Source organism: Stegostoma tigrinum, chromosome 18 (assembly GCF_030684315.1).
Source record: "Stegostoma tigrinum isolate sSteTig4 chromosome 18, sSteTig4.hap1, whole genome shotgun sequence".
Lineage (NCBI taxonomy): Eukaryota > Metazoa > Chordata > Chondrichthyes > Orectolobiformes > Stegostomatidae > Stegostoma > Stegostoma tigrinum.
The window spans coordinates 37,371,436-37,397,305 of record NC_081371.1 but is presented as its reverse complement, the minus strand read 5'-3'; the positions used below and the strand labels follow the sequence as shown (position 1 = coordinate 37,397,305).

The following is a 25,870-nucleotide window of genomic DNA, read 5'->3' as shown; positions in this document are numbered from 1 at the left end:
ATGGAGAAAGAGAGCGATGGAGGGAAGTGCAGTTTGAACAGAAGGATGGATAGAGAGAGGGCTGGAGGAAAGCGCAGTTTGAACAGAGGGAGGGATAGATAGAGAGAAGCGCAGTTTGAACGGATGGGGGGATGGGGGGGATGGGGGGATGGGGGGATGGGGGGATGGGGGGAGTGCAGTTTGAACAGGGGGGGGATGGGGGGGAGTGCAGTTTGAACGGGGGGGGGATGGAGGGGAGTGCAGTTTGAACGGGGGGGATGGGGGGGGAGTGCAGTTTGAACGGGGGGGATGGGGGGGGAGTGCAGTTTGAACGGGGGGGGATGGGGGGGAGTGCAGTTTGAACGGGGGGGGATGGGGGGGAGTGCAGTTTGAACGGGGGGGGATGGGGGGGAGTGCAGTTTGAACGGGGGGGGGATGGAGGGGAGTGCAGTTTGAACGGGGGGGGGATGGAGGGGAGTGCAGTTTGAACGGGGGGGGGATGGAGGGGAGTGCAGTTTGAACGGGGGGGGATGGAGGGGAGTGCAGTTTGAACGGGGGGGGGATGGAGGGGAGTGCAGTTTGAACGGGGGGGATGGAGGGGAGTGCAGTTTGAACGGGGGGGATGGAGGGGAGTGCAGTTTGAACAGGGGGGGGATGGAGGGGAGTGCAGTTTGAACGGGGGGGGATGGAGGGGAGTGCAGTTTGAACAGAGGCGGGGGGGATGGAGGGGAGTGCAGTTTGAACGGGGGGGTGGATGGAGGGGAGTGCAGTTTGAACAGGGGGGGTGGATGGAGGGGAGTGCAGTTTGAACAGGGGGGGTGGAGGGGAGTGCAGTTTGAACGGGGGGGGGATGGAGGGGAGTGCAGTTTGAACGGGGGGGGGGATGGAGGGGAGTGCAGTTTGAACAGAGGGGAGGATAGAAGTGCAGTTTGAACAGAGGGAGGGATGGAAATGCAGTTCGAGCAGTGATGGACAGAGACGGTGGGAGAGCGCCTGCGCCTGACGTCAGGGGAGCCTGTGTACGGCTGCCGACGGAATCGGGAGCGGAGGCGGCTTCAGAGTGACCGCCGGCCGCAGTATCGCAGCGAGAGATAGCGACAGCGATCCCTCTCTCCGCCAGGTGAGTGAGAACACGGCGATGCGGTAGCGGCCGATGGCGGAAAAGCCCGGTTTAAGAGTCCGGGGCCTGTGATGAGGTGGGACGGGGAATGATTGAGGTGACCGAGGGTGGGTGGGTAGGTTGGTTGTGAGAGACTGAGGTCGGGGATGGGCCCTGGCCGGGCGGAGCGGGGCAGGGCGTCGGCCCGGAGTTTGCGGACGAGGATAGACGGTCCAGGAGACGAGCTGCGGCCGCTGCCTATAAGATGGCGGAGCGCTTTCTGCTCGAGGCGGCGGCGACGGCTCCTCTCCCGGTGCTTGTGCCGCCGGACATCCCTTTTGCTGGGCCCCGATCTGCGGAGGATGGAGAGAGAGGACTGAGATCGACCGGCGTCCATCAACCCTGTGACCGTCCCTCCTGGGGCCACGACCACCGTCTACCCCCGGGGCCGGGGCCACGACCACTGCCCCCCTCTCGGGGCCAAGGCCGAGACCCACCCCCACCCCCGGGACTGTATTGAAGTTCGATAGCGGAAATGAAAACTTGTGGTTCATTAATTCATTGAGATGTTCCGGACTCTTCGGAGAAACCGGCTTTTTATTCAAAATTAATGTTTCCCTTCTACTATTCGGTTCCATTCCCCCTCCGGATATTGTTTATTAGATACTGTTGTTGACTCTAATTGATAGTGTATATTGTTGAAGTTAAAGTAAAACAGGAGCCCCACCTTAGTGGGAAAGTATCCCCTGAGGCAGGCAGGGCGGATGCTGCTGGTTCACAGGCGTTCTGCACTGTTTCATGCAAGTATTCACCGAAATGTTCAGTCGCGTCCCAACTCGAATGCTGAAATATTAATTATTTAGCACTATTTTAGCTCCTCGGTCCTTTTGAAATAGGCTGCACTCGTAATCGGATACTTCTGCAACAAACTTGAACCCCCCCCAAAAAAGGAAGTTCTTTGCCGAAAGCTTGTTATTTTTAAGCGTGCCTATATTTGCGTGCGTGTGTTGGGGTGGAACTGAGTGTTTAGTGTTGAGGTTTTTTTTTGTTGTACACGAATACTCAAATGTATTGGAAAGGTTTGGAAAACTTTGCATAGGTGTCCTTTTATTTTGTTAGAGCTTACCGAGTTAGTTAATCAAAATGTAGCGCTCTTCTTCTGACCGGAGAACGAAAGGAAGTTTTGCCAAACTTACTATGTATGTTGAAAATGGCAGGAAGCGATCTCTCAAATATTTAAGTCAGGAGATGAAAGCATGACAAGTTGTATACTTCCTGTGTGAATAATATGACAGCCAAGAGGGATCAACAGTTTTAAGTTTAGACTTTATTTACGCTGACCACCTTGGAAAGCGCTGGAACACGTACTTAGATAACAAGGTATAGAACTGGATGGACACAGCAGGCCAAGCAGCATCAGAAGAGCAGGAAAGCTGACGTTTCGGGTCTGGACCTTCTTCCAGCATCAGCAGTACCTACAATCTCTGAAACACTGCTTAGTTTCTTTGAGGACTGTAACATCTCAACATTGGGGTAATAGCAAACAAAAATTCTTGAATTTGTGGGGAGTTTGTGAATTTGGTAGCTGACGTAACTATCAGTAATGGTCTAATTAAAATTGAAAATGCTGGGATTTAGAAACATTGGAGCAGATTGTACGGTTTTCACATTAGAAAAGCAGCGGGTTATGAACACGCTCGGATTTGAAAACAAGCTGAGAATTTTAAAATTGAGGCATTGCTTGACCAGGAGCTAATGTAAGTAACTGAGGGGAAAAAAAATTCAGAATAGGCAATACATGTTAATTTTTCCCATAACAAGCATCACATCCTGTAAGAGTTTTAAGAAGATAAATATAAATTTATGTAAATTAGGACAGTAATGAATAGTCTCGATTATGGAAGATAGGCTAAGCTGGGTGATGTCTTGGAGGTGGAAATAGGCTTTTGGGATGGTGGCAATCTATAGTTGGGACTTATCTCTGTCAAATGTGACATAAAAATGGAGAACAATCTGCTCAGCCTCAGTAACTAGGGTGAGCGACAGAATTTGGCTGCGTATTTTTTTATTCATTCATGGGAAGTGGCATTGCTGGCTGAACAGTATTTATTGCCCATCTTTAGTTGCCCATAAGAATGTAGTGGTGAGCCTGATAGGTCTACAATACCATTAGGGAAGGAATTCCAGGATTTTGACCCACTTTTGGTGTCTGTCTCCTCACACTTAATAGAACAAAATTCATAGTAATGTGAGATAAGGTGTAGAGCTGGATGAACGCAGCAGGCCAGGCAGCATCAGAGAAGCAGGAAGGCTGATGTTTCAGGTCAGGACCCGTGCCAATTATTGTACATTTGCAAAAGTTGGCTCTAAGATTATTCTTAAATGGAACAATAAGAAGCAAGGTGTGAAGGATTACTCCATTGGAAAAATCGGAAGTTGAGAAATATGCAAAGACTCAACAAAGGGATATAGATTAAGCAAGTGTGCAAAAAATTTAGTTGATGAAGTATAATGTGGAAAATGTGAGCTTGTCCATTTTGGCAGGAAGGATGGGGGGTGAAATAAAGACTGTTCAAACGGAAGAATGCTCTGGTACAGAAAAAATTGTATGGCTCAATGGATGAATCACCAAAAAAAATTGCAGATACAGAAATTAGGAAGCAAAATTGAATGTTGGCCTTTGATTGCAAGATGGATTGAGTTTAAAAAATAGGGAAATCTTGCTACAGTTGCACTGGGCGTTGGTGAGAGTACATCTAGACTTTCAACAGTTTCATTCTCCTTTATAGAGTAGCATTGGAAGTAGGTCAGAGAAGTTTTAATTCTTAGAATGAAGGGATTGTTTTATGAGGCAAGATTGAGCAAGTTTGGTCTTACTCATTGGAATTTCAAGGTATGAGAAATGATCTTTTTGAAACATTGATTTGTGTGGTGTGGAAGAGTGGGAAAGATTGACAGGGTGGATGCTGAGAATGTTTCTGTTGTTGGGAGAATCTAGCACCAGGGATTACAATTTAAAATAAGGGTCTCCCTTTTAATAGAGACAAAAAAATTGTTTCTTCAGAAGTCTCTTTCCTCGAATGCCTATTGAATGTATGCAACTGTGTTAGATTTCTGATGACAAGGGAATCTTGGGAAATCAGCAATGTGGGTTGAGGCCTCTGCAGTCAGATCAGACATGATTTTATCGAATGTCCGAACAGAGTTAAGGGACCAAGTAGCCTACTTTCCTGTGTCTTATTATTTTATAATCTTCAAGATGTCAGATTTAGAATGATTGTAGCAAATGCATGAATCATTTGTATTAAGGCAAAGTGTTGATATTCTGGGTGAATAGTAATTTGTGCAATCGTAGTTAATGTTCTGCCTTTTTGCAAAGTATGATATGCTGAAATAAATTTGTGTGCAAATTCGAATAGTGCGAATGCCAAAAATGTCAAATTATACATTTGGCTTATGCTTGCCCTTAATTACGATCAGATTTCACCCACTTTCAGGATATAAACTTTTGAATAAAGCACTGTGAACGTTTTTGAAATGTGTTGTTTACCTTTAAGTTGGTTCAGTTCAATTTTCTACAATATTTGTTTATTGGAAATATGATTCCTTGGCGATTCTTAACCTCAAATCTTAAAATAATAGACTGTAAGATATTTTTAGATCAGCAATTTTGATTTTTGTTTGTGGTTCTGTTCAAAATTTCCCAGTAGGTAAGAGTGTTTAACAGATTGTTTAAAATCATGGCATTCACTTTTGGAATGTATGAAGACCGTGGAGTTCAAGTGGGCTAGAACAATACCATTTAACCCATAGGTCCTTGATTTTAATACATCTCAAAATAATATAGTGGATAGAAATCACTTAGGCATAGGGGATGCTAGTTAACTAAATTAGTTCAACACTTTTAGCTCATTTCCTAAGGGCAATGAGTGCACGGCACATAAGTGTCTCTAATTTAAATCTAACTCGGCCTCACTTGAGAGAATTCAAAATAACACGGTTTAAAAAATGCAAGTTTTGCAATTGGCTATACCTTCTTGAAGTTGTAATAAAAGCACATTGTGTTTTGACATGTTAATGAAGCACTACCTTACTTTCAGCTTTAGCAATTTTATCAAAGGCAGTTTTCAAACAAAAGCATGTTCTAAGCAGCAAGTAAATCATTGTTTTTAGCTGTGCCAAACTGGTTTTAATAGATCTAAATCCGTAAAATTAAGTTCCAACATGAATGCTATATTAATGAATTGGCAGGATCCTGTTTGATCACTGTACTGCTAGACAATATACTTGAATTGTTTGAGTCAAACTTCTACAACATTACCTCCTTTGTTCATTTTTGCCAATTTTATGTATTCTGCCCATTAATATTTACTTCAGCTATAGTTCTATATCATCCTCCCTCAGCTTAATGGTAAGGTCTTGGGGAGTGTTGCTGAACAAGGAGACCTTGGAGTGTAAGTTCATGGTTTCTTGAAATTGGGGTCACAGGTAAAAGTGAAGAGTAGGCATTTGGTATACTTGGTCAGTGCATTGAGTATAGGAGTTGGGAGGTTATGTTGCAACTGTACAGGATGTTGATTAGGTCACTTTTGGAATTCTGCATGCAGTTTTGTTCTCCCTGCCATAGGAACAACATTGTGAAACTTGAAGTGGATAGAAAAGATTTACAAGGATGTTGCCAGGGTTGGAGGGTTCAGCTATAGGAAGAACCTGAATAGGCTGGGACTATTTTCCCTAGAGCATGAGAGGCTGAGGAGTGACCTTACAGAGGTGTATAAAATCATGAGAGGCATGGAGAGGGTGAATAGCCAAGATGTTTCCCTAGAGGTGGAGAGTCCAAAACTGGAGGGCATAGGTTTAAGATGAGAGGGGAAAGATTCAAAAGAGACCTAAGAGGTAACTTATTCCTGCAGAGGGTGGTGCATGTACAAAATGAGTTGCTAGAGATGGTGGTGGAGACCGGTTCAATTACAGCATTTAAAAGGCTTCTAGAGGGAATGGGAACTGTAGATGCTGGAGAATTCAAGGTAACAAAGTGTGGAGCTGGATGAAGACAGCAGGCCAAGCAGCATCTTAGGAGCACAAAAGCTATGTTTCGGGCCTAGACCCTTCATCTTTTTTCTGATGAAGGGTCTAGGCCCAAACTGTCAGCTTTTGTGATCCTAAGATGCTGCTTGGCCTGCTGTCTTCATCCAGCTCCACACTTTGTAATCTTTAAAAGGCTCCTAGATGGATTTATGAATAAGAAGTGTTCAAAGGGACATGGGCCAAATGCTGGCAAATGGACTAGATCAATTTAGGATATCTTGTTGGCATAGACAGGTTGGACTGAAGGGTCTCTGGCGATCCTGTACGGCTCTGTGACTTGATGAATGTGATTTAAAAGTGGCACTAATCGGGTATTATGGGCACTCCTTGGCAACTAGCTCATTTGCAGCTGCAACATCTTCATTTGCTGACTGGACTTTGTCCAATCCTTGCAGGCCATAGTATCCAAAGAGAGACGGGAGATATAGTATGGCATGATGGAAAATTGTAATCTGCTATTTTGTTTCCTTTGCTTCTACATTAAAGCCAAAAACTATAGGATTGTGTTGTTAATTGTAAACTTTTTCAAACAGTTCACTTTGTCGCACTACATTTGAGAATGTGACTCGTCCTTCACACATTCAAATATATTAGATTCATATTATGTAAATGTCACAGCTTCATATTAGCATAAAAATTTCTATTTTCTTTTCAGCAAACTTTCATCTCTATCTGGAGAATTTAGTGGTATAAAGTTTCTTCTGGGGCGCAGTTTGTTGGATAGAGTGCTGGTCGTGTAAATGTGAAGTTTGCAGGCAAGCTCATTTTCATAAACCCAAACAGAGAATTATCCATCACTGATTTGCAATGTGAGATTAGCACGGGGCAGTCTCAACCATCTGAGAGTTGGGATCACTGGATATTTATCTTCATCAACTGGCTTTAGTATTCTTAATTGTTAATTGGCATCAGTTGATTGATCAGATCTGCCCTTGATGAGACCTATGAGATGATTTCTAATCAACTTGTTCGGAGATGTTATCTCACACTTGTGGAGCAAGTGGGCCTTGAACTCAGGCCCTCTAGTACAGAGGTAGAAACATTACCACTGTGCCACAAGAACCCAGAGACCTGGGACTTTTTGTTTTGTCTCATGAGCCTGTTCAGAGATAATATTGCACAGCTCTGGAGCAGTTGGGATTTGAACCCAGGCCTCCTGGTCAGGGGTAGGGATGATGTGACTAATAGTTCATTAAACCAACACCAGTGTGTTTTGCTCTGCTGTAATTGACTGAATTCAGACTAATGTAAAACAGAATTTGAAGCAATTGTGACATTCAGGATAAACACAACAGAATTGAGCTTCAGAGATAATGGGAACTGCAGATGCTGGAGAATTCCAAGATAATAAAATGAGAGGCTGGATGAACACAGCAGGCGAAGCAGCATCTCAGGAGCACAAAAGCTGACGTTTCGGGCCTAGACCCTTCATCAGAGAGGGGGATGGGGAGAGGGAACTGGAATAAATAGGGAGAGAGGGGGAGGCGGACCAAAGATGGAGAGTAAAGAAGATAGGTAGGGAGGGGATAGGTCAGTCCAGGGAAGACGGACAGGTCAAGGAGGTGAGATGAGGTTAGTAGGTAGATAGGGGTGCGGCTTGGGGTGGGAGGAAGGGATGGGTGAGAGGAAGAACAGGTTAGGGAGGCAGAGACAGGTTGGACTGGTTTTGGGATGCAGTGGGTGGGGGGGGGGAAGAGCTGGGCTGGTTGTGTGGTGCAGTGGGGGGAGGGGACGAACTGGGCTGGTTTAGGGATGCAGTGGGGGAAGGGGAGATTTTGAAACTGGTGAAGTCCACATTGATACCATTAGGCTGCAGGGTTCCCAGGCGGAATATGAGTTGCTGTTCCTGCAACCTTCGGGTGGCATCATTGTGGCAGTGCAGGAGGCCCATGATGGACATGTCATCTAGAGAATGGGAGGGGGAGTGGAAATGGTTTGCAACTGGGAGGTGCAGTTGTTTGTTGCGAACTGAGCGGAGGTGTTCTGCAAAGCGGTCTCCAAGCCTCCGCTTGGTTTCCCCAATGTAGAGGAATCCTCACCGGGTACAGTGGATGCAGTATACCACATTGGCAGATGTGCAGGTGAACATCTGCTTCATGTGGAATGTCATCTTGGGGCCTGGGATAGGGGTGAGGGAGGAGGTGTGGGGCCAAGTGTAGCATTTCCTGTGGTTGCATTGCACCACACAACCAGCCCAGCTCCCCCCCCCCCCCCCCCCCCCCTCCCCCCCACTGCATCCCAAAACCAGTCCAGCCTGTCTCTGCCTCCCTAACCGGTTCTTCCTCTCACCCATCCCTTCCTCCCACCCCAAGCCGCACCCCCATCTACCTACTAACCTCATCCCACCTCCTTGACCTGTCCGTCTTCCCTGGACTGACCTATCCCCTCCCTACCTCCCCACCTACACTCTCTCCACCTATCTTCTTTACTCTCCATCTTCGGTCCGCCTCCCCCTCTCTCCCTATTTATTCCAGAACCCTCACCCCATCCCCCTCTCTGATGAAGGGTCTAGGCCCGAAACGTCAGCTTTTGTGCTCCTGAGATGCTGCTTCGCCTGCTGTGTTCATCCAGCCTCACATTTTAGAATTGGGCTTCAGTTGACCAGTCACTGCAAGTACAGGCAATTAACACTGCAGTCATGTGTTTATGCATCCTAGTATGTGGCACAATATGATGAACACCTACACTCCCACCAAAAAAGGCGATGCCTGTACCCATCAGACTCCACTTACCAACCATGGCGAGGAATCACTGAAACAACTACATAGCAATTTATCAACAAGTTTCATTCCACCATTAGACTTACTCTGGACTTACTCTTCAGAATCGGTCTCATTCTAGGCAACATGCATCTCCATCAAGCCCCTGGACTACTTCACAATGCTGCACTTCTCTAGCTTCCACCCTAAATATATTAAACAGGCCATCCCCTACAGACAAGTTCTCCACATGCACAGGATCTGCTCAGACGAGGAGGACCACGATGGATACCTGAAGGTTTTGAAAAATGCCGTCATAAGAACAGGATATGATGCTCAACTCTGCCAGTTCTAACATGCCACAGCAAAAAACCAGAATGACCTCCTCAGAAGACAGGCACAGGATATGTCTGATAGAATATCCTTCGTTGTCCAATACTTACCTGGAACAGAGAACTTACACCATGTTCTTCACAGCCTTCAATGCGTCATCAATGTCAATGAACGCCTCAACCAAGATCTTCCCTGTGCCTTCCTTTCTCACCTTTAACCAACTGCCAAACCTTAAACAGATCATTGTTTTCAGCAAGCTACCCACCTTCAGGATAACATCAACCACAACACCACACAACCCTGCCATGGCAACCTCAGCAAGACACACCAGATAATTGAAATGGATACTACCATCACACCTGGGAACATCACCCACCGTGTACATGGCTGATACTCCTGTGATTCGGCCAATGTTGTCTATCCCATATGCTGCAGGCACAGATGCCCTGAAGCATGGTATTTTGGCAAAATCATGCAGACGCTCTGACAATGGATGAATAAACACTGCACAACAATCACCAGACAGGAATGTTCCCTCCCAGTGGGAGGGCACTTCAGTGGTCAAGGGCATTTGGCCTCTGATCTTTGGGTAAGTGTCCTCCAAGGTAGTCTCCGAGATTCACAACAAAGCAGAATTGCCGAGCACAGACTGATAGCCAAGTTCAGTACCCATAATGATAGCTTCAGCCGTGGTCTTGGGTTCATATCGCACAATGGGTGACCCCATTTCACTGCCATGTAACTGTAAAATCTTCCTATTTTGACAGCATCACTTTAGGTTACGTTTGCTCCACTCATACAGTTTTGAATTACTGCTTATCCTTTCTTGCTTATGCTCACACGTCCACGGGCTCACTCAAGAATGAGTGTGCACATGTATAAATCTATGGGGTGAATCATTTCATCCAAGATGTTTGTTTATTTGCAAATACATTCTGTTTTGTTCAAAATGCACAACCTGACATTCACTGTGGCATCTTATAAATTCCCGCTTTTTGGAATAAAACCAGCTTTATTCAGAGTTAAAACTCTCAGACATATTCTGAATAAGGCCTCACACCTAAAATTCCGTATCTGACCTGAAATATTACCTTTTGTATATTCTTTATTGCTCTGCCTGATTGTAATGACAGCACAGCACAGCGCTGATGTTAACTTTACAAACACTTTACACACCGTTTCACACTCATGGTCACTGCAGTGTCTTATTATCTGACTGTCCACTCTCACCAATTGTATGATCTTTTGATCTCTCCCCCTATAAACCCTGTATTTGTGTGCTGTCATCTCTCATTGCACCTGATGAAGGAGCTGTGCTCTAAAAGCTTGTGTGATTTCAGATGAACTTGTTGGGCGATAACCAGGTGTTGCCTGACTTCTGACTTTGTTTTTTCACCAAAGTTCCAGTTGAAAATGGCTTTCCAGAATGCAAACAATTTTTTTTTCCTGACCTTTTCAACATAATACTAAAGACTTGCATTTACATAGCCTAAGATCATAAGAGAAAGGAGCAGAATTAGGTTATTTAGCCGAGCAAGCCGCTGTCATTTAAATCATAGCTGATATGTTTCTCAACCTCATTCTCCTATCTTCTCCCTGTAATCTTTGACCCCCTTACTGATAAGAAACCATCTATCTCTGTCACAAATACACTGTGACGTGGCCTCCACAGCTGTAGCTCCACAACTTTTCACATTGCATTCCATCTGCCACTTTGCTTACTCTTCTAGACTGCCTTTTCCTTCTACAGCCTCCTGCCTCCTCATCTTTAAACCTATCTTTGTGTCATCTGTAAACTTTGCAACAATTCCCTCGATTCCTTTGTTCTGATTCTTAATGTATAACATGAATAGTAACGGCCCCAACACTGACTCCTATGAAATGTCACTTGTCACTTGTCACTGGCTACCATCCTGAAAAAGGCCCCTTTATCCCCTGTCTGCCTTCTGACACTTAGCCAATCCTGTATCCATGCTTGTAACCTGCTCCCAGGACCATGGGCTCTTATCTTATTTAGCAAACTCTAGTATGCCACCTTATCAAAGGCTTTCTGGGAATACAGATACTGTAGTTCATATCTGTTGGCACTCCTTTGTTTAACTTGCTCATTACCTCCTCAGAGAACTATAACGGATTTGTCAGGGATGTTCAGCTTGATGAAGCTATGCTGCCTTAGGCCTATTCTACCACACACTACCAAGTACTCATGAATGCTTCAGAGATAGTAGGAACTGCAGATGCTGGAGAATCTGAGATAACAAGGTGTAGAGCTGGATGAACACAGCAGGCCAAGCAGCATCAGAGGAGCAAGGAGGCTGATGTTTCGGGCCTATACCCTCCTCCTTAAGAAATGGGGGAGGGGAAGGGGGTTCTGAAATAAATAGGGGGAGAGGTGGAGGCAGATAGAAGATGGATAGAGGAGAACATAGGTGGCGAGGAGACAGACAGACCGAAGAGGCGGGGATAGAGCCAGTAAAGGTGAGTGTAGGTGGGGAGATAGGTCAGTCCAGAGAGGACAGACAGGTCAAGGGGGCAGGATGAGGTTAGTAGGTAGGAGGTGGGGGTGGGGCTTGAGGTGGGAGGACGGGATAGATGGGAGGAAGGACAGGTTGGGGAGGTGGGTGAGCTCGGCTGGTTTTGGGATGCGCTTGGGGGAGGGGAGATTTTGAAGCTTGTGAATTCCACAGTGATACCATTGCGCTGCAGGGTTCCCAAGTAGAATATGAGTTGCTGTTCCTGCACCCTTTGGTTAGCATCATTGTGGCACTGCAGGAGGCTCAGGATAGACATGTCATCAGGAATGGGAGGGAGAGTTGAAATGGTTCGTGACTGGGAGGTGCAGTAATTTAGTGTGAACCGAGCATAGGTGTTCAGCCTTCCTGCTGCTTCGCCTGCTGTGTTCATCCAGCTCTACATCTTGTTAACTAATGAATTCAACCTCTCCCTTTGCCTGAGGCATGGAGACCCTCAGGTTAGATAACCACTAGTCACTGTGCACCCTCTGTCATTCACCCTACCAAGAGAACAACCCTATGGCCTGGTAAGATGATGGTGACTAACCTTTAGTTGTTAAAACTAATCCCCTTACAACCAGCTGGTACGCACACATACAAACAGATACTGACAAAATAATGTGTGGAGGGGAAAATGAGGAAGGTAGTTCCTGTCCACCGTGTTCTTTGAAATGATCCTTTCAGCTTGCTAGGACTTGCTGCTCCCTGATCTCTTCTCTAGGTACTCACTCCTGTTTGCAGGAGGCAATGAACATTTGATTCACAACTTATGAAGTTTTGTATTTATTAAAAGCAAAAGCTGATATCAACTAAATATAGAAACGCAGCAGCTAAAATCAAGTGATGAGGTAATAAAACTGATTTTTCTTCAGTTTTTTTTGCTGCAGACAATGACACAGCTTTACTATGGATGTGGCAAGTGCTACCTCACAAGTCTTCAGGACAATTGCTTTTATCTACCAGGGTGCATAGCCATTCCAGTATCCAATGCCTCCGTTATTTCTTGATAGCACATGGAGTGAATCACATTGGCTGAAAATTGGTATTATTGAGATTCCCGGATAAGACTGATGTGAATCAACTAGGAAATAGCATCATGGGGCTTTTTTTTCAACCTAGTGAAGAATTCGAGGCTTAGTTTTTGTCCTCAGAACCAGGAGTAAGACTTGAACTGAGAACCTTGAGGCTCAAAGGCAAAATTTCACCAGCTTAGCCATAGCTGGCACATATCCAGAAAGGAAGTTAGACAAGTTAGTGAGAAAAAGTGAAGGAAAGATATCTATTTTGATCAATCTGCTTGGACATGTTGGCCCACACCTTGGGCAGATGAAACCCTAATCTAGACCTCTACTTCAGAGGTGGGTATGCCACTACTGTGCCACAAGACCCTTGGGATAGATATGTTTGAAAGGTTGAAATAAGCCTCTTTTGGTGCATAATTTGGTGTATACAATAGTTAAGCGAAATGATCTGTTTCATGCTGTATATTCTGTGTTTTCCTACTATATCTACATTGATGCCACTAACTACTCAAACTGTCCACTAGTCATGCTTAAAAGACTTTTATACTGGTAAACATTCTTCATGGTGTGGGTTTCCCCAAAGTACTTTGTAAGGAATGTAAATTTGAAGTGTGGTCGCTAATGTACCTAATCAACTATACTACCATTTGCATAACATCTACTGTCCAAATTTGTTTTCGGTCTTGAACCCTCCCAACATGTTAAACTAAATTTTAACCAGTTTTCCTTAAGGTTTATGGGCATGTTTTAGCTGCTGCTTGCTTTTTAGGATCACACATGCTGCATGTCGTGTAGCATTCAATTTAATGGACTTCCTGTTCTGCTAACTGTGGCTTCCTATCTAGCTCCACAGGTGTTGCCTGGCTTCTGGTTTAGTTTAATGTCATCAGGGACAGTCAGGTGAAGTAATGTCTTCACCACACCGACTTCTATTTAAACCCCTATGCTGGAAATTCCTTACGTCCAAGGGGACAGCAATGATGATAGCAAAGTTCCTGTTAACATCCGATATAAGTAATTAAAACAAGATGGGTTCCTGTATTTTGGAATGCAAGAGAAGTTGACTATACTAGCTTTATCAGCATGTAGACCATTTCATACTCAATTAAATGCATAAATAAGAACCAAGAAAATTACAGCACAGGAACAGGCCCTTCAGCCCTTCAAGGCTGCGCCAATTGAGATCCTCTGTCTAAACCTGTCATCTATTTACTAAGGGTCTGTATCCCTTTGCTCCCTGTCCAGATACATCTTAAAAGACACCATCGTGTCTGCGTCTACCACATGCACTGGCAACGTGTTCCAGGCACCCACCACCCTCTGCGTAAAGAACTTTCTACGCATCTCTCCTATAAACTTTCCTCCTCTCACTTTGACCTCATGACCCCTAGTAATTGAGTCCCCCACTCTGGGGAAAAGCTTCTTGCTATCCACCTTGTCTATACCCCTTATGATTTTGTAGACATCAATCAGGTCCCCTCTCAATCTCCGTCTTTCTAATGGAAATAATCTTAATATACTCAACCTTTCTTGGTAGCTAGTACCCTCCATACCAGGGAGTATCCTGGAGAACCTCCTCTGCACCCTCTCCGAAGCATCCGCATCCTTTTGGTAACGTGGCGACCAGAACTCTACGCAGTGCTCTAAATGTGGCCAAACCAAAGTCTTATACAGCTGTAACATGACCTGCCAACTCTTATACGCAATACCCTGTCCTGCCATATGCCTCCTTGACCACACTGACCTGTATTGCCACCTACAGGGAACAATGGACCTGAACACCCAGAGCTCTCTGTACATCAGTTTTCCCCAGGATTTTTCCACTTACTGCATAGTTTGCTCGTGAATTAGATCTTCCAAAATGCATTACCTTGCATTTTCCCAGATTGAACTCCATCTGCCATTTATCTGCCCAACTCTCCAATCCGTCTATATTCTACTGTATTCTCTGACAGTCCCTTTCACTATCTGCTACTCCACCAATCTTTGTGTCATCTGCAAACTTGCTAATCAGACCACCTATACCTTCCTCCAGATCACTTATATATATCACAAACAACAGTGGTCCCAGCACAGATCCCTGTGGAACACCACTGGTCACAGGTCTCCAATTTGAGAAACCTCCTTCCACTACTACTGTCTGTCTCCTGTTGCCTAGCCGGTTTTTTTATCCATCTAGCTAGCACACCCTGGACCCCATGCGACTTCACTTTCTCCGTCAGCCTGCCATGGGGAACCTTATCAAACACCTTACTGAAGTCCATGAATGTGACATCTAAAGCCTTTCTGTCATCAATCAACTTTGTCACGTCCTCAAAGAATTCTATTATGTCCGTAAGACATGACCTTCCCTGCACAAAACCACGTTGTCTATTATTGATAAGCCTATTTTCTTCCAAATGGGAATAGATCCTATCCCTCAGTATCTTCTCCAGCAACTTCCCTGCCACTGACGTCAGGCTCACCGGTTGATAATTACCTGGATTATCCCTGCTACCCTTCTTAAACAAGGGGACAACCTTAGCAATTCTCCAGGACCTCACCCGTATTTAAGGATGCTGCAAAGATATCTGTTAAGGCCCCAGCTGTTTCTTCTCTCGCTTCCCTCAATAACCTGGGATAGATCCCATCTGGACCTGGGGACTTGTCCGCCTTAATGCCTTTTAGGATACCCAATACTTCCTCCCTCCATATGCCGACTTAACCTAGAGTAATCAAACATCTATCCCTAACCTCAATATCCATCATGTCCGTCTCCTTGGTGAATACCGATGCAATGTACATGTTAAGAATGTCACCCATTTTCTCTGACTCAATGCATAACTTGCCTTCTTTGTCCTTAAGTGGGCCGTCCTTTCTTTAGTTATCCTCTTGCTCTTTATATATGAATAAAAGGCTTTGGGATTTTCCTTAATCATTTTTGCTAAAGTTATCTCATGTCCCTTTTTAGCCCTCTTAAGTCCTAGTTTCATATTCGCCCAACATTCCATATATTGATCCAAAGGTTCGTCTGTCTTCAGTCGCCTAGACCTTATATATGCTTCCATTTTCCTCTAAGCTAATCTCACAATTTCACCTGTCATCCATAGTTCCCTAATCTTGCCATTTCTATCCCTCATTTTCACGAGAACATATCTCTCCTGCATACAATCAACCCCTCTTTGAAAACCTCCCACATATCAAATGTGGATTTACCTTCAAACAGATTCTCCCTATTTACGTTCCCCAGATCCTGCCAAAGTTTGGCATAGTTGGCCTTCCCCCAGTTTAGAACTCTTCCTTTAGGACCACTCTCATCTTTGTCCTTGAGTATTGTAAAACTTACAGAATTGTGGTCAATATTTCCAGAGTAGTCCCCTACTGTAATTTCAACCACCTGGCCGGGCTCATTCCCAACATCAGGCCCAAGAAGAGCGGAGGGGTTATCCCCTGTGTCTGGCACAATTTTTAGCGCTCAAAGTTACAGAAACAGCTTACCTGCTAATTTTCACTTGTTAACAGCTTGGCAAAAAAATTTGTTTGACATATTACAACAATCACTGTACTTCAGAATTATTTCATCAGCTGCAAAGTGCTTTGAGATGTTGAGTGTTTCTGAAAGGTATTATATGAATGCATATCTTATGTACCTGATGGGATACAAGCTAGGATATTAAAGGAAGTACCTACAGAGATAGTAGATGCCCTGGTAATGAAGTCCCAGAGAATTGGAAAACTGCCAATGTAACATAGTTAGTCAAAAAGGGAAGGCGACAAAAACTAAGTAATAATAAAACAGTTGCCGTAATGTCTGTTCTTAGGAAAATGTTAGAGGCTGCAGGCAGTCCCTGTGTTGCAAATGAGTTCTGTTCTGGAGTCCATTCACGAGTCGATTTATGCGCAAATTGGAATACATCGCAGCATAATATAAACGAGCTGTTTATAAATGCAGGAATTGTCAGTAAGTCATATCTTTAAAATTACACCCCTGCATGAGATCACATAGCAATCAGATGTGCATAAATCAAGGACCCTCTATTATATAGGATATAATAGAGGAGTGTTTAGAAATACATAATATGATCAAGCAGAGTCAGCATGGCTTCACGAAGGAGAAACCATGCCTGACAAATTTACTGAATTCTTTGAGAAAGTACAATCAGTAACTTGATTGAGTTTTTTGAGGATGTGGCAAAGAAGACTGATGAAGGCAGAGAGGTAGATATTGTTGATATGCACTTCAAGGCAGTCAACAAGATTCCACATGGTCGACTGGTTAGCGAGGTTATATCACATAGAATCTGGAGGAAGATAGTCAATTGAATGCAAAGGTAGGAGACACGGTTGTGGAGGTTAATTTTTTGGATTGGAGATCTGTAACCTGTGATGTGGCACAAGGATCAGTGCTGGGTCCACTGCTTTTTGTCATTTGTACAAATAATTTGGATGTGAATATAAGAGGTATGGTTTGTAAGTTTGCAGATGACAACAAAATTGGTGGTGTAGTTGACAGAGAAGATTATCTCAGAGTACATGAGGATCTTGATCAGATGGGCCGGTGAGCCGAGGAGTGGCAGTGGAGTTTAATTTAGATAAATGTGAGGTGTTGCATTTTGGTAAGGCAAATCAGGACAGGATTATACAATTAATGATAGGGCTCTGGAGAGTGTTGCCAGTCAAAGGGACCTAGGGGTTCCGATACACGGCTCCTTGAAAGTGGAGTCAAAGTAGACAGGTGGTGAGGAAGGCTTTTGGCATACTTGTACTCTTTGGTCAGTGAAATGAATGCAGCAGTTAAGGTGTCATGTTGCGGCTGCACAGGATATTAGTTAGGCTGCTTTCAAAATTCCCGTTTGATTCTGGTTTCCCTTATTTAGGAAAGATGATGTTAAATTTGAAAGGGTTCAGAAAAGATTTACAAGGATGTTTACAGGATTGGAGGGTTTGAGCTATAGTAAGAAATTGAATAGTCTGAGACTTGTTTCCCTGGAGCATCAGAGGGTGAGGGTTGACCTTTATAGAGTTTTGTAAAATCATGAGGGGCATGGATACGATGAATAGCCTAGGTTATTTCTGCAGTGTAGAGAAGTCCAAAACTGGAGGACTAAAGTTTAAGGTGGGAGGGGAAAGATTTAAAAGGGGCTTGAGGGACAATGTTTAAATGCAGAGGATGGTGTGTGTATTAAATAAGCTTCCAGAGGAAGTTGTGGAGGCAGGTACAATTACAACATTTAAAAGGCATATGGACGAGTACATGAATAGGAAGAATTTAGAAGGATATGGGCCAAATGCTGGCAAATGTGACAAGATTAATTTAGGATATCCGGTCAGCACCGATGAGTTGAGATGAAGTGTCTATTTCAGTGTTGTGTAATTATGATTAAGTACAAGTGGGATTAAAAAAAGGGGAGACAGTGGATGTAATATGTTTGAATATTCAAAAGACACCTCACAATAGGCTTTTTAATAAAATACAAGCCCTTGGTGTTGGAGGCATTATATTATATGATTAGAGGATTGAATAACTGATAGATGGGATAAGGGCAGCATTTTCAGGCTCATAACCTGTAACTAGTGATGTGCCGCAGGGCTCTTTGGACTCGTTAATTATTTACAATATGTATTAATAACTTGGATGAGGAAAGTGAATGTACTGTCATCAAGTTTGTGATTGACACGAAAATAGGTGGAAAGGCAAGTGGTGAGGATGTCAGTCTTAAAGGGATGGAGACAAAGTAAGTAGGCATTATGTGGCAGGTGGAAAATAGTGCAAGGGGGAAACAGTGTTTCAGCTTCTGTTTTTCCAGGTGCAGTGAAGGTGATTCAGCTTGTTTTTTTTTGGCGCATACTGTGTTGTGTGATGTTATGTAACGTTGACCCTTTCTAACCTGAAAGAAATTGCTTGCCTAAAGTTTTTTTGTAAAATAGTTTGATTTCTGCAGGGATTTTGAAGGGTGTTGTGGTTGCTGTCTTCCATGCTAAATTGTAAGCTACTGTTGCTGCAAAGTATTTTAATTATAGGTTTTTCCCATTCGTTTCCATGTTTTTGACACCCATCCTAACAGTTTTTAAGGCACATCTTCCTTTTGGGTGGTTTTTTGTAGAACCACAACTGGCACAACACAAGCTTTGTTTCCTGAATTTCTGTTGGCGTCAAGAGCATTACAAATTTGCTAAAATGAGTGTTTCAAGTTTGCTGTCAGATCAAAATGATTATTCCTGCAAGGTTAACGCAGAGCTAAGCAAGGCATGTATCTTAATTAACAAGTGGCATAGCGCATACGCTGAAACGAATATGAACTTTGGACTTTGTGAGTGATGGTGACATGCAGGCACTTCTAAATCAAAGACAAAAAGGCTGTTGTAAAAGGGAAAGAAAATGTAAGAAAAATTAGGTGCCGCAAATTGATTTCATACATCCTTATACAAAAAGTTTTTTTTATTTTATTTGCTGCCCTCATTCTTTGTTTCACCATCTTTGCATCAGATTGGGGAAAGAAATCCGATTAGAAATAGAAAGGCACGAGTGTCTGTAATTGCTGCTGGTGTATCCTAAACACATCTTCCTCCTTTTAGAATGTCAGAGCAGTAATGTTAGGTCTGAATTTCTCATAAATGTTATAATTTGGGCAAATTTAGGATAACCTCATAGAGAAGATGTGCACTGTTGTCTCCTGTAAGATCTTAATGCAGCTCATGTTTAAAATTCTGATTTCTAAAATGTAAGTTTGACTAGTTAGAACTACTTTGACTGCATAATTACCAGTTGCTTTTACCCTTCATTTCTAAATTAAACAAAAGGTGAATATTTTATCTTAAAACTGACTTTCAGTTATAATTGTTGCAACTTTGAAATTCAAAGCAGCAGTCCAAAATAATGGATTAACATCTTTTTTGGAAAACTTTCCCTAAAAGGTTTGATTCTTGCAGCTGTATTGATACTGCTTGGAAACATGACTCTGAGTTATTTGATTTACTGCATTATGTATATAAAATCTCTGTCTGCCATCTGACCATAAACGTTGCAAGTCTTGGTACTTCATCTGTAGGAGCGTATGTATTAGTCTAAGAGAATTACTGTTACCACAGGAACCTGTTCTGGAATTTTGCAGTTGCACTTCCTCACAAATGCTGTGTCTTTCTATTTCATGTTCTTAAATCTGTTTATACTGGGTATTAAGAAAGAAGCTGTCACCAGTCTTGTGGGAAAGCGCATTCTTTGACAAGGCTGGTTTGCTGTTGCGAAAATGTCAGCGTTGTTTTATTATTCTAACTGGTGAATAAATTTTCAAGCTTTGACATTATGCATCTCATTACTCCCATGTTAAATCTATAATTTTGTAGGTGGAAGGGCTAGAAGTCCGAGTCCAGATTGTGCATCGTTAAATCTACTGCATTGAAGAACAGGGCCTGAGACTTGTAAGTTGCCAAACCATGTGATAAAATAAGTGACTATCTTCTAAATATGAACTGCTGTATCTCCATACGCAAAATCAAATTATACTTATGAACATCTGCATTAAACCATGCTAATTCACACTTTGTTTATAGAGATATATTGAACTGTTGTCTGGATAAAGTTTTTAGAAGACCATTTGAACCACCTCCCAGGCAAAATAAGTTATTGGTACTGAGGAATGTAAATGAAAATATTGTTATCATGCAGGTCTTTGCTCTAAAACAAAATTTTCCTGACAAACCCAGACTCACTGGCCATTGAGACATCTATGAAAGGCAACGTAGACAATGATTTTGGAAGCTGATCAACTGCAGTTTGAAATATTGAGCTGTCATAGAAGGTGTCAAAATTTTACTTTTGGAATTTAAAATTTAGGCGCGATTGTCTTTCTGGGACCATTCGTTGCTAATAGAACAGTAGTGTTTAGCCCATGTTGTCTTGCATTTCAAGGGGCTCATGGGTAAATTCATTGGTTTTTCAGATAGAATGTTAGCTGAACAGCTTTCTTTTTGGTCAGTACGATATATTGTAATATGCCAGAACTGTGTTTGATTTTGCAGATGCCAGTTACTGACTTGAGCTGCAGGGATAGCTAGATATCAAATTAAATGGGCAGCAATAGCACAGTGGTAAGGTTGCAAGACAAATGATCCAGAACCCCAAGCTAATGTTTTTGAATCCCAGCATGGCAAACGATATTTGAATTCACTAAAAATTGAGAATAAAAAATGTTAGCCTCATGACAGCCTTGTAACCACTGTTGACTGTTGTAAAAAATAAATGCACACCGGGTTCACTAATCTCCTTTTGGACAAGGAAATCTGCCATTGTTGCCTGGTCTGCCCCACATGGGACTCCAGACATAAAGCAAGGTGGTTTACTCTTGACTGACTTCTCTGTAGTTAGGGATGGGCAGTAGGTGCTAGCTTGAACAGTGACACCTACATCCCATGAACAAATGAAACAAAAACTGATATCAGTATCTGAAAAGGGAGTTTGATTTACAGCCTGAAATGTTTCACCAGAGGTACTTGACCTTTCTTTTCCCCCCTCCTCCAATCCTGCTATGCGTTTTCAAAATCTGTTCCTACTTATTCAAGATTTGCATTTATGGTACAGCTAGAATAGCGTTGTCTGCCTCCTTTTGTATTGTCCAGTCAGAATAGTACTACTTCTCATGCAACATAGCAATTTAATATTCATTTGTGGGGTGTGGATGTCACTGGCAAGGCCAGTATTTATTTGCCATCTCTAATTATTTTGTGAATGTGGTGTAAGTTACCTTCTTGAACTACTGCAGTTCAGGATGAAAATGTTTCCACAGTGCTGTACGTGTGGGCGTTCCAAGATTTTGATCCAGCAACAGTGACAGGAGTGATACCACAAAACATAATTATTGTAACCTTAAAGGGCATGAATTCTAATTTCCTCTTTTGGTTGGTCGAGGTTTGAGATTGTGAACTACTGTTGAAGAATCCTAGATGAAATGCTTTTGTGAAGCATTTTGACACCAGTAGTGAAGGGAGTGAATGATTTAAAATGATGGATTCACTGTCACTTCTGCAGGCTGTTTTGTTCTGGGTTTTCTTTTAAACTTCTGTACTGTGTTTGGAGCTGTAGTCAAGCGCTAAATATTCCATCACTGTGGCTTATTCCTTGTAGATGATGGAAAGCTTTAGGGAGGCAGATGATGAGTCACTTGCTGCAGATTTTAGTCTGCCAAATGTTTCTGTAGAAGTCAATAAAACTGAGTTTCAGGTGGAGTGAACAACAGGTCACTGATATGATACCGCCTCCATCTATTGCCTCCCATTTCCGTTTCACCGTTGTAGACTTTAGTACATCTGATATTGTAATTTGATAGTGATGATTCAAAACCCAGTTTCTGTATGTTTCTTTCACCCATGTACTAGATTAAACAAATCTGACCCCTCAAGCTCAATTTCCACACGGCTGACTACTGTAATGGAACACTGCCACCGGTGAATTTGAACTGTTTCTAGACTTTTGTATGTGTAAAGTGCCAGTGGTAAATTATTGAGAACATTTTCCCTTCTACCATATTTTACTAAAACATCCTTCACTCTTCCCAAAGTGGAGTGGAAGGGTGTATGGGTGAGGGTTAGGCAGAGGAAAAGTTTTCTGTCTCTCCTTTTTACAATCAGCCAACACCACCCTCCCCACCAAAACAAAATAAATTAGAGGATCTTTCCACATGGGAGTTGAGGAGCACTTTGTTTGCCCACTGATGATATATGCTAAGAATTACTGTTGAGTACTTAGAAGTTTAAACTCTGTATGTTGCATGTAATGAAGTACAAAATGTACCGAGATAGTAGGAACTGCCGATGCTGGAGAATGTGAGATAACAAGGTGTAGAGCTGGATGAACACAGCAGGCTAAGCAGCGTTAGAGGAGCAAGAAACCTGACGTTTCGGGTCGAGACCCTTTAGATTTTCTGAAGAAGGGTCTCGACCTGAAATGTCAGCTTTCCTGCTCCTCTGACGTTGCTTGGCCTACAAAATGTACAGTTTGGTTTTTAGCGTCCAATAGAGCAAATTAGGAATTGAATTAGGAGAAATTTTTTCGTACCTTTGGACTGGTAGATCAATTTTGTTTCACTATGATCTTTACCACTTATTTTTGATCCTACATAACTCATGAGGGGAAAGGAAGTTGCTGCATTTGAAATGTAGCAATATGTAAGAACAGAGATAGTGGGAACTGCAGATGCTGGAGAATCCAAGATAATAAAATGTGAGGCTGGATGAACACAGCAGGCCAAGCAGCATCTCAGGAGCACAAAAGCTGACGTTTTGGGCCTAGACCCTTCATCAGAACAACTTGGGAGGCAGTAAGGACTGCAGATTCTGGAAGCCAGAGTCAATAAACATGGCGCTGGAGAAACACAGCGGCTCACACAGTAAAAGAGGAGCAGGAAAGTCAATGTTGCAGGCTGAAACAGGAGGGGGAGAAGAGCCCAGAAATAAATAGAGGGAGGGGTGTGGGACTGGGGAAAGGGGAAGTGGGATGGTGATAGGTGGCTGCAGGTAAGGGGTTATAATGATTGGTCAGTGGGAAGTGTGAAGCGGATAGGTGAGTAGAAAGATGGACAGGTTTGGGAGGTGGGACGTAGGATGAGGCTGGGGTGGAGTGATTTTAAAAGCTGGTGAAGTCAATGTTCAGGCGTTTGGGCTGTAAGCTCCCAAAGCGAAATATCAGGTGTTGTTCGGCCTCTGTCTGACAGTGGAGGAGGACAAGGATAGACGTGTCGCTGTGGAAGTGGAGGGGTCGGGGGGAGTTAAAATAGATGGCAGCCAGAAGGTTGGGTTGGTTGGTGCGTGCAGAGCACAGACATTCTATGAATCAGTGTCCTAATCAGTGTTTGGTCTCCCCACTCTAGAGGAGACTACATCAGGTGCAACGGATGCAATAAATTGGGTTGGATGAGTTGCAGGTGAATCCCTGCTGGATCTGGATGGATTGTTTGAGTCCTTGGATGGAGGTGTGGGGGCAGGTGTTGCACCTCTTATGGTTGCAAGGAAAGGTGGTGGAGAGGTGGGGACTGTAGAGCTGATGAGAGCATTGCAGAGTGAATAATCCCTTTCACACCTCATCCTGACAGAGTTTTGGCCTGAAACATTGACTTGCCTGCTCCTTTGCTCTCTGACCTGCTGTGTTTGTCCACCTCCATGTTTCTTGACTGTGAGAACTACTTGGATACTTACCAACAAAAGTTTTTTAATGCAGTAAAATGCTGGAGCATATTCCAGTACCCTTCTATCGATTGTGAAGGCACTTTTCTGTTGTGCATAGCACGGCTTTCAAAAGTCATAGAATCCCTACAGTGCCGACAGAGGCCATTTGGCATTGAGTCTGTACTAATCCCCCAAAGAACATCCCGGCCTATCCCCATAATCCCGCATTTACCATTGTTAACTCACCCACCTTGCACACCATGGGGTAATTTAGCATGGCCAATCCACCTAACCCGCACAGCTTTGGACTCTGGGTGGAAACCAGACGAAACCCACACAGTCACAGGGAGAACTTGCAAACCCCACACAGTTGCCCAAGGCTGGAATCAAACCAAGTCCTTGGTGCTGAGGCAGCAGTGCTAACCAAAATGCCATTATACTGCCCCTATTTTTGGACCCAAAACGTTTATAACACAAGCATTGTAACAGTGCAGAACTTTGCTTAGAATCTTAAAAGACAAGGAGTAAAGTATAAAGATCCAAAATTTGACGACTTCTATTAGATTTATTTTAAGGCCAATTATTTTGGATGACTTTCTCATTGAAGTTAATGTTAATTGCTGCTTCAGCTATTTGCAAATTGATCAGGGTTTTAAAGCCAAACTCAAATCATTAGATGAACATTGTACATTTTCAGCAACTTAAGGCACGTTGTTAGATTTGGATGCTCAGAAGCCAAGTTGCCCTGTTTAAAATTCTGTGTATCTTAATTTTTATTGTTGGCAACTTGGATGGCTAAAAGTTTCAAAGGGTGTTTGGGCAAACGTAGTCATCATCAGCTTTTCAGACTCTGGAACATAAGGGATACGTCTTAGTTGAAATTCCTCAAGTGTCCAACAATTTTATATCTGCTTCAATTTCTTCAAATTTTACTAAATTCCCCTGTTGTTTAGCAGCCATATGGCAATAGCCGTTTGAGTCGTAACTCCCCCCGCCCCTTGCCCCAAGCTTGCAGTGATACACTTGCAGCAATGCATGGGAACACCACCTGCAAGTTTGTCTGTAAGCCATTCCTCCTTACTTGGAAACATATCACCCATTCCGTCAGAGTCAATGGGTCAAAATCCTGGAATTGCGCCCCTAAAGGTATCGAGAGTCTACTTATGGCACATGGACTGCAGTGGTTCAAGAAGGCAGCTGGATACCTTCATAAGAGCAGCTAGGGACAGGCAATAAATGCTGCCCAACCAGTGATGCATGCCTCACAAGTGAATTTTTAAAATTCATTGCACCCAAGAAACTTAAACTTGATATAGAATTCCATCCTGACTTCTTAGAGTGAATCCTTTTGAAACTAAGCGCACTTACTAGTGACCTTGAAAAGCTTGATAACTCCACTGATAGCTGAACTTAGCATTGCTATTCTTTAGAAGATGGACAAGATCCACTTTCGTTAAAGCAGAAGTTTACAAGGTAGCTATCCATGATTATTAACTCGATATTGTGTCTGAGCTAAATGTATTTGACTGTGACAATTTTCTTGAGTTATGGCATGATCGTTTTTTTGATACATCTGGGGCTAACTTTATAGAAGTTGGGTTTTTTATACAGTTATGATAAAATTTCATACAATCATAGAATCACTACTGTGTGGATAGAGGTCATTTGTCCATCGAGTACCTATTGATTGTCCAAAAAGAGTATCCAATCCAGACTTATCCTGCACACCCTTGAACACTACAGGACAATTTAGCATGGCTGATTCACCTAACCGGTCTATCTTTTGCACTGAATTGTTCTGAGTTTTATTTTAAATTGCCTTTGTTTTAAGGCTTTCAAAGTGTTCTGTTGTCACAATATAAAAATGCTTAACTGTTTCATGTTAAGATTCTATAATTCTGATTTTTTGAGATAAAATCCTGTTTCTACCAGATATTATTGATGGCTTCCTAAGTGACGCTGTAGGCTCATGCTAATTCATCTGATCAAAGCATATTTTTA

At 43.1% G+C, this 25,870-nt stretch overlaps 1 protein-coding gene across 1 annotated transcript in view; it reads left to right on the top strand.

Annotated features, from left to right (window-relative positions):
* The first annotated feature begins 966 nt into the window (after nucleotides 1-966).
* The window catches only part of LOC125460869 (ras-related protein Rap-1b), a 56,873-nt gene continuing 31,969 nt past the window's right edge, over nucleotides 967-25,870 (top strand). Inside the window, exons 1-2 of the mRNA XM_059652456.1 lie at nucleotides 967-1,099; nucleotides 20,057-20,131. The gene's annotated coding sequence lies outside the window, so the exon portion shown is untranslated. The remainder of the gene's footprint in view (nucleotides 1,100-20,056; nucleotides 20,132-25,870) is intronic.